The sequence below is a fragment of the Aphelocoma coerulescens genome, chromosome 3 (assembly GCF_041296385.1).
Source record: "Aphelocoma coerulescens isolate FSJ_1873_10779 chromosome 3, UR_Acoe_1.0, whole genome shotgun sequence".
NCBI lineage: Eukaryota > Metazoa > Chordata > Aves > Passeriformes > Corvidae > Aphelocoma > Aphelocoma coerulescens.
In genome coordinates this window covers 45,660,787-45,674,256 of record NC_091016.1, presented here as the reverse complement: position 1 = coordinate 45,674,256, position 13,470 = coordinate 45,660,787, and positions in this window count along the sequence as shown.

Sequence of the window (13,470 nt, the reverse complement as noted above, 5' to 3'; positions counted from 1 at the left end):
GAAAATCCAGCTGCACCAAAGTGGAGGCCACCTGTGTGCTGGGATGGTGATGACACAGGCTTAGGGACACAGGAAGCAAGTTTGAAGTTTAAGGTCCAGAGAACACCAGTGTGATATTAGGGACACAAAGAAATAATTTTTTTAAAGGTAGGATTTTCAGTGGCCTAAAGAGCAATGATCTAACCTGACATCATTTGCAAGCACTGGGAATTTTACTGCTGGCTTCACTGGGGGAAGACTAATTTAGACTTTGAAAACACTACTTACTTTGGCATTTTAGCAGTGCATAGGAGATCTCTGAGAGAACTTGATGTCCCAGTTTCCTCTTTATCTGTTTGTCAGTTAAATATTTCACCTAAAAAACATACTTACGCCCGCTTCATATTCTCTCCACCAAACTAAAATCCATCAAGCAGTGATGTCATACTGGTTTTAAAAACCTTTAGTTAACATCTGAAACATCTGAAGCAACAGACTGTACATGCATTCTTACTTGGTACATGATTGTATTGTCTGCCTCATAAACAGTAATCCTGACAGCCTGCCAACTTCAGCTGCTGGTTACCAGGCCAAAAGCTGGTTGAATGATGATGAATTAAGTAATGCTCAAAAGATAATGCTAAAATCGAAAGCAGCAATCAATACAATGAAATAGTATTCAGACACTTCTTCTGTTGGGGCCAATATAATGTTTTTCTTGGAATGGATGCTGAATGCTCCTGAATAGGTTCAGCCAGCTGAGTTTGTTTATGCCTGGAAGCTAAACCTGGAAAGCTCTCCACTGTGTTTTTCCAAAGTAAAGAGATCACAATATGGTCAAAGGGTTTGAATTTTTTTTAATGAATAGCTGAAGTCCATGTGTTGTACAGCTGATGGAGTTAAAAATCAGAAAAAAAACCTACCTCACTAAGCTACACCGACATTTTTCAAGTACTCAGTGAAACAACAAATGCCAGGTTTGCTTTTTTTTTTTAATCGGCTCCTGAAAGGCCAGAATTACTGTGATATTTACATTAAACTCAGTCACTTAATGAAGCTGAAATCAGTTTTGATTGAAGTTTCTAAGTTTTAGTGGTGATATAACTGAATCTAACATTTTACCAAAATATTACTCAGGCTTAGTAAATATTAAGGTGCTAATTAATGGAGTTGCAATCACTCAGGTCCTTACTTTATTTCAAAAGTACAATGATAAAGGCTATTCCTGTTGCCTCATTCTGTTGGATTTTACAGAAAGCAAACATAGGCTTCAAACCAGTGCTAGCAATAAGCCCCTGCATGGTAGAATATCTTCTCCTGAAGCAGTGATTTCTTCTCAGTGACATTTACTGTGCAGAAATTAAAAACAATCAGTGGCATTTCACTTTTAGTCCTCTTTATTGTGTGAGCTCCAGGGAAGAACCAAATATATAAAAATATAAAGTGAAGTCTGCACAACAGAAAGGCTACTTTTCTAGCAGTTCAGTACAGCTGTGCCACCTATCTACCTGACATTAGGCTTGGTAGACCACTGCATTATACAAAATTAGGTGTAGATCAGCAAATTTACTTATGCCATTATATTGGAGTACTTTTTATAGCTTTTTCCAGTCTAGAAAACTCATAAGCCCCTTCCTTCCCTCCTCAGGAAGGACTCATTCCAAAAGACGTCTGCGATGAGTGATGGTTGGGGCAGTCCAACTGCTTCCACATCAACTGTGTCATCATCTAGGTGAGCTGGGGCACAGATTGCTGCCATGAAATACCTTTAGTGTCTAAGCAAAGGTAGTGCACATACATAAAAGAGAACAGTTGAAACTTTTTCTCTGATTCTGAATGCTGTGCAGGATGGAAAAATCTGGCCCTGAGAAACTTTGAATCAATACATTTGCTTCTTCAAAAAACAAAGAAGTCCATGATCCAGAGCCCTTTGTAGTGACTGCACCCAGGGTCACTTTGCTGTTATGTTTCCAGCAAACAGTATAAACGTCAAGAGTATTTTGCTAGTTGTGTTTACTTAGACATTTGTATTAGATTGTAAAAGGCCTTAGCAAAACTTTAGCAAGTCTCAGATAAATGAAGTATACTTATTATTATGTAGCACTGCTTGGCCCAAAGAAATAATGGTGTTTACTGCATTTGCTCCATTATGGAAGAGAGAACTTTTCTTACAAGCAGTTGAGCCTTGATAGATAAGATGACCTTATGAGGTCCTTTCATGTAGGTTCCTACAGCATTGTGTTCACCTACTCCCAAATGAAAATTCCATCTTTGAGAACTATTCAATGAATTATTTAATTGCTCAAAAGAAGAAAGAGAGATCCAGAAACCTTTCCTATTAATGCAGTTATTGTCTCAGATCCAGCAACTTCCTTTGCTAGTCAATGCCATTACCAGAGAGACCTCCATACCAGGAGGTTTTCCTGATATTTAATACCCCCTAATTTCTTTCCTTTTCAAGCTATTAAGATCTCAGGAGTATAAAGGTCTTATTGGTTTGTTGTGCCCACTTACTATCACAGGCATCTTGTTATGTAGGTCTTTCCATGAATTTACAGAGTGCCATGGCAAGCAGTTTTTAAGACCCATTTGCCTTCACGGCAAAGGAATTCTGCAACATGATTCCAGCTGCTAGTGATGAGAAACCTTTTCATGCCAAGGTATTAACAGTCACTTTATCATTATTTATCATTGTATCAATATCACTGGTAAGCTTAATGTTTTCGTTTTCCGGTTAATGTTTCCTATTCCCTTTGTTCCTTGACTGGGTGGAGTAGACAGCAATCATATTTCCACCTCACTCATTTTATTAGGCTTAATAGGCCAAGCTTAAAAGCTTGAATAAACATTTTTCTAAGCATCCTAGAATCAAGTATAAGTGATGGACTTTGGCATAAGATGCAGGTGTGGTTGCACCACCACCTCCTTTGGCATTCATGCCTCTGTGTCTCTAGTGGAACCATTCCTGACACATGCTGGATCATAACACATTGCTCACTGAGACATCATGCTGGTAATTCATGGTCATCCTACAATTGTCTATCTCACTCAAAGCCTTCTTCGCCTCGTTTCCAAGTAATTTCCAAGCTTCTGGTTTATGAGGTGTCTACACTTTATGGCTTTCTTTTTCTCAGTTTCTGCATTTATACAGTTCTAGATGGCTGTCACTGTGCTTCTCAGGATATGGGCAAGTTACTGCAAAGTCAGCAAGTACAGTAACATCCTTTAATAATCACCCCATGTGTGTTTGTAGTCTAAATGGTTTTTTCATGTGCTACACGAGCATTTTTTTACTACTTTACAGTACTGTAAATCTGCTATGTTCAATGCATCTGGGTTTGAATACCTCCAGTGTGGCAAGTTACTGAATTGTTTGCCGAACATGTTTCAGCTCTTAATCCTGAAGATTCATCTGTGCTGCTACTGGTAGAACTCATGTAGATGTGGATTAATGGAGTGGATTGACCCTGTCCAGCAGCTAAGTACCCACTCAAATGCTCACTCACTCCCACACCCAGCAGAATCGGGGAGAGAGTAGGCAGAGCAAAAGCAAGAAAAAACCTCACAGGTCAAGATAAAGACAGTTTAATAACTAAAGGTATGAAAAAAATAATAATAGTGATACAAAAGCAATCACTCACCACCTCCCACAAGCAGATGGATGCCCAGGAAGTCTCTGGGCAATGGCTACTTTAGAAAGACAGCATCCTGGGTTTTATATTGATGGGCATGATGTCATATGGTTTGGAATATTGCCTTGGTCAATTCAGGTCAGCTGCCCTATCTGTGTCTCCTCCCAGGCTCTTGCCCAACCCCAACCTACTCAATGAGGTAGCAGAGTGGGAAAAACAGAAAGTCTTGATGCTATGCAAGCACTATTCAGTGTCAGATGAAAGAGTTGTACATTATCAACACTGTTTTAGTCACAAATCCAAAACACAGCACCACACCAGCTGCTAGGAGGAGAATCAGGTCTGTACCAGCCAGATCCAGTGCCGAGCTTGCTTTACACCGGCCAGCACAGGATGCTGCTACACCTGTGGTCATGGCTCCAGGCATCCACTCCTGCCTTGGGTCCCTGATCCTCTGAGCCAAACATGGCTTGAACTAAGGGTTAAGGGCTTTTTTTCTCAGTGCAAGCATTAACAGGTTTACTTTTATAAGGCTACTTTTATAAATTACTTAGCAAAAATTGGCTAACTTTGAAAAAAGCCTCTGTGGGAGGACTGACAGACAGCTGCACAGACAGACAGATGGAGACAGCAAAGAACGTAGGCCAAACCCCAGACAGCTACATGAAATTCTCACCAAGCTACTGGGGGGTGTGGAGTAGAATCAGAGATGAAGCTGAGGAGGTTGAACAGCCTCATTTTATCATTAAATGGTGGCTACACAAAGCATTAAGCATTCCCAGGCCAGTCATAATTTCTGCTTCAAATTGCGATCAGAAGTTCCCCGTCAACTTATGGGGAAAATTATTGCATAAATTTGGATAGGTGGTTCTGGTAAATGGATTAACACACAAACACTCCACCCCCTCTTTTGGGGCTTTACAGGAAGCATGAAGAAGTTTGTTGGATTCACCCCAAAAGCTGGGCCTTTCCTGTGGTGTTATTGAGTGATGTTTTGACTGACTCATGGGGAGAATAAGGTTGGCATTAATTAAAACACATCAGTGATGAAAATTATATAAATTATCTGATTCATTTTCACCGAGTGTCTGCCTGTCTCTCTCTCTTGACTACAGATGAAGTTTGGAGCAACCACGCTCCTAACTCGGGTATCTCCATTAATATCTCGAGTTGGTGGGATGACACCAGCAGCAGCCTGCCTGCTTTTGGCTACTATTTAAAGATCACCAGGACAAAGGCAATGCACCTCCCGGGTCACCAGGGAGGACATCTGAGTCACAGCTGACTACAGTCAAAGTAGTTTGTTTTGTAGTTGTTTTCTGTAGTGGCAGTAGCCCAGTGAAACAGGGATTATAGAATCAACTTTATCACTTCATGCAGCTTCAAAGAATGTAACACTCAGGGGAAAGATGAGAGCAGGGAAGACATAAGGATGGCTTTCAGTGATCTTATTCTTCAGTCTGCCAGGTTCCAGGCTGGGCCCATTTATCAGCAAGGATGGAATAGGAAGAGTTTCCAGAGGGGATTATAATGGCTTTTCATCAGTAAGTGCCAGTGTTTGAAATACTGCCACATAATCACATCCTTGTATTATCCTATTTAGTTTAACATTTCATAGGGGATTTTTAAAAGTATGTGTTGCTTCATTTTTATTGAAATCATTGTAGTATGGTGATTGGCAGAATATAAACTATATCGCTAGATAATAACTTTTTTAAGAAATTTAAATGAGACACTTCTTGAAAGAACTTTTTCCAGTCTTTATTGCAGTACCTAAGAAACCTTAAGTTACAATAGTATTTTGCCTTTTCTGTCATTTATGCACCTTTAAGCATTTTTCCCAGAATTCTGTCTTATACCACTAATAGGAACTAAATAAATTGCATTTTATAGACATTGAGGAGAATATTAAGGAGGTATAGCAGATATGATTTTATCACCTCTATATGCTTCTTGGAATATCTACCACTGTATAGCATTGATAAAGTTCTCCTTTCTTTATGTAGAAAGGAATAAAAAACTCTCCTAAGCTCTTGTACAGAAATTTTTTTTCCAGAAAGAAAACAAAACCACTTCACTGGTCAGGAAATTATTCAAAAACACATGGAATATTTTAACAAATGGCAGTACCACCAGGTTAGGGGCTTCAGTGCACCTGAAGCCATTGCTCTGCAGACAGCAATGGCTTGTCAGAAACCATTGCTCCAAAACAGGGTTTACTGTTTCTGGAAACCATAAGACTTCCATATTCTGAGAGCAAACATAATAATATTAAAATCTTCTTATGTAGCTATAGATCCTTTGAAGTTTGATCATGTCCCACTTCAGTAAGAAAGGGAAAAAAAAGCTTTTTATGTACAACTTTGTCCCTTTGTTACTTCCTAGTTACAGACATTGCAAATCTTGAACTGCAAACTTTCTAAGTGGTGGTACCAAAAACCTGCTGAACTACCACAAATACAGGAGCAACACTTCAGTCAGGATTCATTCTTTGAATCAAAAATGTTGCTGTCTTTGCATCAACAATGAACATTGTTATAGACATGTCAACCAACATTGGAAATTAAGAACACTGTAGTATGCATTCTACCCGCATCTGATGACTTGCCTGGCCTTGAGCATAATGCATTAATGTGTACTTGCAGAAACCTCTGGCAGAATTATTCTGTGACAAAATTGCTCCTTCTGCAGTAAATTGCCGAGGAGCAACAGTTGCTCCAAATATTATTCAACATATCTCATTTGATAGCAAAAAAAAAAAAAAAAAAGCAAACCAACCAGGAGATACTTGTGCATACTTGTGCTTCAGTTTTATCCTCTTGTCACCTTAAATAAACAAAGCAAGCATCTTTTAATTTCACCAAGAATTACATCTTGAAGAGTGAGCAGCAGTAGGAAATTTCAGTTTGGAAGCTGAAAATTGTCTAGCTGAAATTGTTCCAATGTCTATACACATTTGGAAGAGCTTTGCTGTAAAGTATTAGGCATGCTTTTTCCTTTTGCCATTACAATCTCTTAGATCCGGACACTGTAATTTTCATTAATTACACTGGTAGCTATTATAGCTAAGGGACAGTGTTTTGACCCTGTACACGCAAATGGCTGGGTTATCAAACGTCCTGTGTTATAGTGCAGAGGAAGCTGTTAAGCAGAATGATAAAACAATTTTATCATCTCTTTCCTCTGCTGCTGTTCAGGCTTCCTCTACATATTTCACTCTCTACCAGCCAGGAGTGCCAAGCATTGTGACTAAAAGAAACTGCACACAAGGATTTATGTGACTGGACACTGTAAAAAAGGTAATGGAAAAACTGCACTTGCAGAACAATATCTGGACTTAATGACACCCCTCTCTTACTGACAATCCTGATTCCTCCTCTTTGCACTTGATTTTAAGTTCGTTCTATATCTCTGGTGAGAACCTAACTCATCCCAGATGATGACTGTCATGTTCCCACATACCCTTCTGGTGCAAGGCGGGGGGCATTTAGAAGAAGCACAAAACGCCAGCTATAAATCAGACCTGAATTCTCTTTCCTTTTTCTGAAGAGCAGCACCAGTAATCATGAAGGAAGTTACTCACCACTTGGGGTAACGATGGCAGGATCAGACTCATGACCCTGCCTTTAATTCACAGACAATTTGTGAAAATAGACTTGAGTACTATGACAGCATTATTAAAAACATCCATGAGGGTTTAAACATCATACCATAAATATTAGCTAGTGTTGCTGCCACAAACATTGAACAAGGATGATAAAACAGTTTTAAACAGCTCCTCCTTAAATGAGGCTTGTTTGGTCTTGGCTCTGAATATGTGGCGGAGTCTGTGGAGAAAGGACTGGGCAGCTATGTGAACTGAAACCTACGTAACATATGAAGACTCACAGAGGAGGCAGTAAATTTGCAAAGGTCACTCTAATTCTGGCACTTCCAGCTTTGAGTGGCTGACTTTGCAACAACCCTTTAGCTGTTTAAGTGTGTGTGTAGCATATAAATCAAAACTGAAACACTGCATGAAAACACTTACTAGTTCTACAGAGTTTGAAATCTCATGCTGTAGCCACATTTTACTACTCAGAATCATTTCAAGATCTGTTGCACAATCTGTGCCTTCTCCCATCTCCTTGGGAGAGCTAACTGTGGGAAGTCAGTCACTGTACCTTCTATACCTTTCTGCATAGATCCAATGTCAGCAAGGACCTTGGCAAATGTCCTCTGAAAAATTTTGCTGAAGTGGCTGAAGACACTCCTGTGCCCTTCTGAATGCCCTGCCCTTCTTCTGTTACTTGCTGTTTTCCAATGAATGGTGAGCATTGAGCACTTCACCTTCCAGGGTGATCTTCTTGAAAATTTGGCCTATGCCTTGGGACAGTTAAAACACAGGCACATGTTGCTCCTTTGTCTTCCAGAGGATCAATAACCCAAGAGGGTAGGAAAGACAGACAGGAGACCAGTAACATCTGAAAGTGCCCCTGTGAAATTTCTCAGAGTCTGTCTGCTGAAAAGCCCCTCAGCTGTGCTGGCAAAGCACAGATCAAGGCCACAGTCTCCTCTAGTGGAAGCCAGTACTGAGTGTCACAGAAACTCATGGTGCTACACTAGGTTGACATAAGTTAAACAGCTATACCTATTTATAGTTCATGGCCTGATAAATATTTAGCCATCAGAAGGCAAAGCTCCTACATTCTACGTTGACCAGATACATGTCAGGTCAGGCCATAGCTTCCTCTCTCCGGAGCTGCAGGTCCATCCCATTGCCACCTGCCCCAAATCACCCCAAACAGAGCTGCCACAACCTTCCCAAAGTGATTTGCAGTCACCCAGGTAGTGAGAAGAACACAACATTAAGGAATTCTGTTCTTGTATAATTAAGATGATGAAATCAACTGTTCCACAAACACTTAGGGATCTTCTTAATAACTATTTTTATCAGCTTGAGTGCCACACACAGTACTGCAAGGTAATCATAGGGGCTGATATCTAAATTCAGGGAAGATTTACCTTACTGTGTTTTCCCTCCTGAGCATTTGCTCTCTGGTAACTCACTCCCTCTGACATTACTGTGCTGGTTTCCATTTGCTGCAAAGTAATTTTCTTTAAATTACTTTAAAAGTACTGATGATTCTGCTTCCAAAATCGCACTCTTAATAACCAGCTTCTAGGCACAATTTTAGGATACAGGAAACTAAAAGAAAAGTGAAACAAACTTGAATTGCTTTTAAGTAAAAAAAATTTGGCCAAGGCTTTCAAGAACTACTTTCTTGTGGGAAGATGCATCTTGTCTATTTGTTTGCCTCCATTTCCTAGTTCAGAAATGGCTTTTAGACTCCCAAAGATATTTAGAATAAAACAGTTCATCCACAGAATTAAATAACTTCTGTTGCCGAAACCTGTCACTTGTTGCCTCCATTTTGCTGTGGAGTATTATTAGCAATGTTTTAGCAGTTCTTACAAAGCCTTATTGTGCTTCATATTTTCTAGTGGTCAGGAAAAGACTGTTCAAACCCTAATGGTGTCGTGACCCAGGTGGCTGGTATTTCATCCCTCCCACCTCACTTCTGTGAACTCTATAGTAGTAACAGGCACAGTCAGAGGTCAAGTTACTCTCAGAGACACATCATATTCCCACAAGGTCCTGTTCCATTTAGAGAAGAGCTGAAACTCAGTGGCAAAATCCACAAATGTTATGAAAGCAGCTGGACCCCTCCATCTGTGGTACACAGGGATTCAGCACAGAAGCTCAGGAATCTCTTATGGCTGTTGGATGAAGCCTACCACTCCATGCAGAAGTCTATACTATGAGGTTTTGCAAACACCACTTGTTTTCTCACATGATGGAGACTCCTGCAAGCACCGGGCATTGCTGCTTAAAAGTCCATGTGTCTTGGTAAGTGAACGTAACACCCTTACACTGCACTAAACAGAGGACTGGCAAAACCCTTTGCCTTTGTAGAAGCTTTAATAATTTCAAAAGCATTTGGGGAAAGACCCCAAGGCACAGATCAATGCAGGAGGGAAGGTCCACTTAGGATTGTAATCATTTGACCAGTGCCAGTGCATGGGATTTGGTTTCAGGGTTAAATTCTTTGCCTAAATAAGGTATTTGAAATAAGAGAGGAAAAAGCATTTCATACCTGCCAAGTAGAAAGTTATCCCTCTGGCAACAGACTTTTTAAATAGTTGTCAGGATGATATCACAATTGTCAGGATGGTATCACACTGCTTGATGGTCTTGGAAAAGTGCTAGTATGAGGTGGATATTTTTCAGCTATGGGTTTTGATATTCTATTTGTGTTGGAAAAAACTTCTTTTTTCTTTTCTCTTCTTGATTTTATTCTACTGTTTGTGATTCTCGTTATGAAGAAAAAGGACAGGAAAAATCAGACATCAGGACAGAAAAGACATTTCCAATGTACAAAAAGCTCAGACTATGAGGTCACTGATGTCTCAAATGCTACTAGTCCCTGGGGGTGGCAAGAGAAAGCAATGTTTAGGAAGCCAGATGCAGCCATTTGTCTCCAAGGAGCAGATGGTGATGAGATGCTCTTATTAATGAAATGGGATTGCTCAGTGCTGTCGATTTACTGCAGTTAGTGTAGCCAATTCTGATTCATGCTACCATTATGGATACCAAGCCTAGGAGGCAGCAGGATTTGTTGATTATATTGTTAATACTTGAGGCACCTGTGGTTCACAAAAAGTTGTAAGAAGCAGTAGAGTGCTTATGTAGACTGTTTTATGGTTGAATTGCCAGGTGACTGACTGACAGATCCTAGAGCTCACAGTTTCCTGGACCAGTGATTCTTAGTCATCTGGGAGTTGATGAGTAGGAAATGACATTAGCTATGTTATTCAGGTTGGGAAAAAATATAAATCAGTGTGGTTTGTAGGATTAATAACATACTGCTAGCATGGAAGTCAGCATACAAATTAAATAGTGTCAAATCACTCTGAGAATGGTTGTGCTAAACCTCCATCAAACAGCTGGGGCTGAGCTCAGGAGCTGATGAGGACATGGGCTCACCAGGATGTCTGTGTGCACAACAAGCCTTTTATTTGTTAACACTGATGGCTTGAGGTCGGGGCACCTGAACTCCTGTGACAAATGACAGTAGGATGACACTGAGGACTCTCCGTAGAGCAAGAGGTGCCTCCGAACAGCAACCCAGGTCCTTTGTCCCCATGAGTCTTTAATATATTACACATAAATTATCTGACATGTACTGCATGTCAGCTTTGGTACTTGTGTGTTTCCTACTGCATTTTCTATAAAACTTCATTGTTGAGGGTTTTATACTTTCTAATACAAAAACATGCCTACTTAAGCAATTCTGATGTTGAGCTATAAAGTTAATCTTCCTCAGAAAACAGTCTATTCCATGTACTGTATCCAACAGTTTTTCATGAGGCATTTGTGAAGCAGGAAGCCCTCTGATAAGGCCACACTTAGCAACTGTTCTAAGGTACCACCTTAGTATCTTAGTACCAGGTTTAGGTGGCCATTTCATGAAGGTTCACTCCTTCAGGGCCAAGTGGGACTACTGCTCAATTTCTGGCTGAGCCATTCGGGCATTTATCCATAAGGTCACTTAGCACAGTTTCCTGTAGGAGAGGTATTTGGAGCAAGGCCTTTGTCTCGGGTTTGATGAATGTATTAAATTGGTGACAAGGGATGCAGCAGTTTCAAGCAATGTGATGCTCCAAGAACCTGACGACTGGTTTCAGAACAGCCTGCCAATGATTTGTAAGAGCCTGCTATCTACTATCTATTGCAGTGATTTTTTTCCAAAGGAAGTGGATTGCAATTGCAGATTCACAATGCAGTTTCACACTGACTACAAAGGAGTTGCCTGAATAAACAGACTGATTGGCCACCATCCTTTGCTGGATTCAGACTGCTAACTAGCTCCATGCCCTGTTGTCATACCCCTAGCTAACCCTTAGCCTCGGCTTGCTTTTCACAGAATCAAAGAACAGAATGGAGGAAGATACCATGGGGCAGCTTGTGCCACGATGCAAAGATGGACTCTGAGCTGACCCCAAAGCAGCATGGCCAGCAGGTCAAAGGAAGTGATTCTCCACCTGTACTCCACTCTCATGAGGCCCCACATGGAGTGCAGCATCCAGCTCTGAAACCCCCAATATAGGAATGATATGAACCTGCTGGAGCCAGTCCAGAGGAGGGCCAAAATATTGATCACGGGGCTGGAGCTCCTCTCCTGTGAAGTCAGGCTGAGAAAGTTGCGGCTGTTCAGCCTGGAAAAGAGAAGGCTCCAGGGAGACCTCATTGAGGTCTTTCAGCACCTGAAAGGGGCTTACAAAAAAACTGGGGAGGGACTTTTTACATAGCATGTAGTGAGGCATGAGGGAACCTTACCTTTACCTTAAGCTGAAAGAGGGTAGATTTGGATTAGATATCAGGAAGAAGTTCTTTACTGTGAGGGTGGTGAGGCACTGGCACAGGTTGCCCAGAGAAGCTGTGGATGCCCCATCCCTGGAAGTGTTCAAGGCCAGGCTGGATGGGGCTCTGAGCAACCTGGTCCAGTGGAAGGTGTCCTTGCCCATGGCTGGGGGTTGGAACTAAAAGATCTTTAAGGTCCCTTCCAACACAAACCAAAATGATGGAAGTATGGATTTCTAGCATACACAGAGAACCAGGGCCTTTACACTGAAACACTGCTGGGGGCTGCTGTGATTTGTGCCACACATAGGACTGAAGCAGACAAGAATACAGACACTGCATGGGAGCAGCGGAAGACAAAAGCAAGCTTACAGAAATGGCCTGATCTTTTGTGTCTGATAATGGTTATAGAGAGCCTCTGAAATGGTGTGGCAATACTACCTGGTTTGCTTCTACCAAAACGTATCCCTGGATTACATGCCTTCCTTAGATCCCTGGCAAATCCTTTTAAATTTTGCCCCATGAACAGGCTGCGGGACAGCACAGCACGATACAGAACTGGAACCAAACGTATAAAACACTATGGTTAGTATTCATAGGTAAATGATTAGTAGAAGCCAGCAAGGCACACAGAAGATCTTTCACATTGAAGCAATTTCACTTCAGAAAGTATAACATCACTCTTTCAACAACATTTTCTTTTCATTACAGACAGTCCTATGAGCACTGTGGTGTTTGAAATACCCTAAGCATTATGAGGCCTGGGCTTCTGAGAACTACTCTGTCATTTTTCTCCCAGGTGTCCAGTCTTCTTTCCATTTTGTGGACACTTTTCTTTTTGTGCAACTGCTGCCAAGAGATGATCAGGCATCTTCATGAGATTTTCAACTATTTTATGTAAAAACACTTCTGTTTTAAGGTTTAAGAGTTTTAGATTCAGGAACTATTTCCTTTTCTCCGGAAGTTAGTAATTTTCTTAATACAGTATCCTTATTCAACAGCCAGTTCTGAAGCTGTGTCTGCATCTACTGAAATCAAGGAAATGCCACTGGGAGCAAGATCAGGCCAAATTATAGAAAATTAAAAGCTAAGACCTGTCCCCTCTTGGGACACTAGAAATATGTAGGTTCCCTAAACCATCAATTCAGTGGACAAGAAAGGTCAACAGGAAGAAATTAGAGGAAATACAGTGTCCTGTACTCTTTTCACACAGAACACAGATTTGCTCCATTTAGTGGGATAAAGCAGTCTGTACTGTATTATATTTTTTCAGTCACATCACAAATATTTGACTGCCCAAGGCAAAACCAGTACAAGATCTTACCTGGATCTTTTACTCCTTTCCTCTAAGTCCTGACCTGCTAATGCTGTTTGTATTTCCTGTTATCAAGTATCATGCAATCTCTTTCTGCAATTTAGTACCAAAAATGATGTTCCAAATTTTTTCATTCCTTA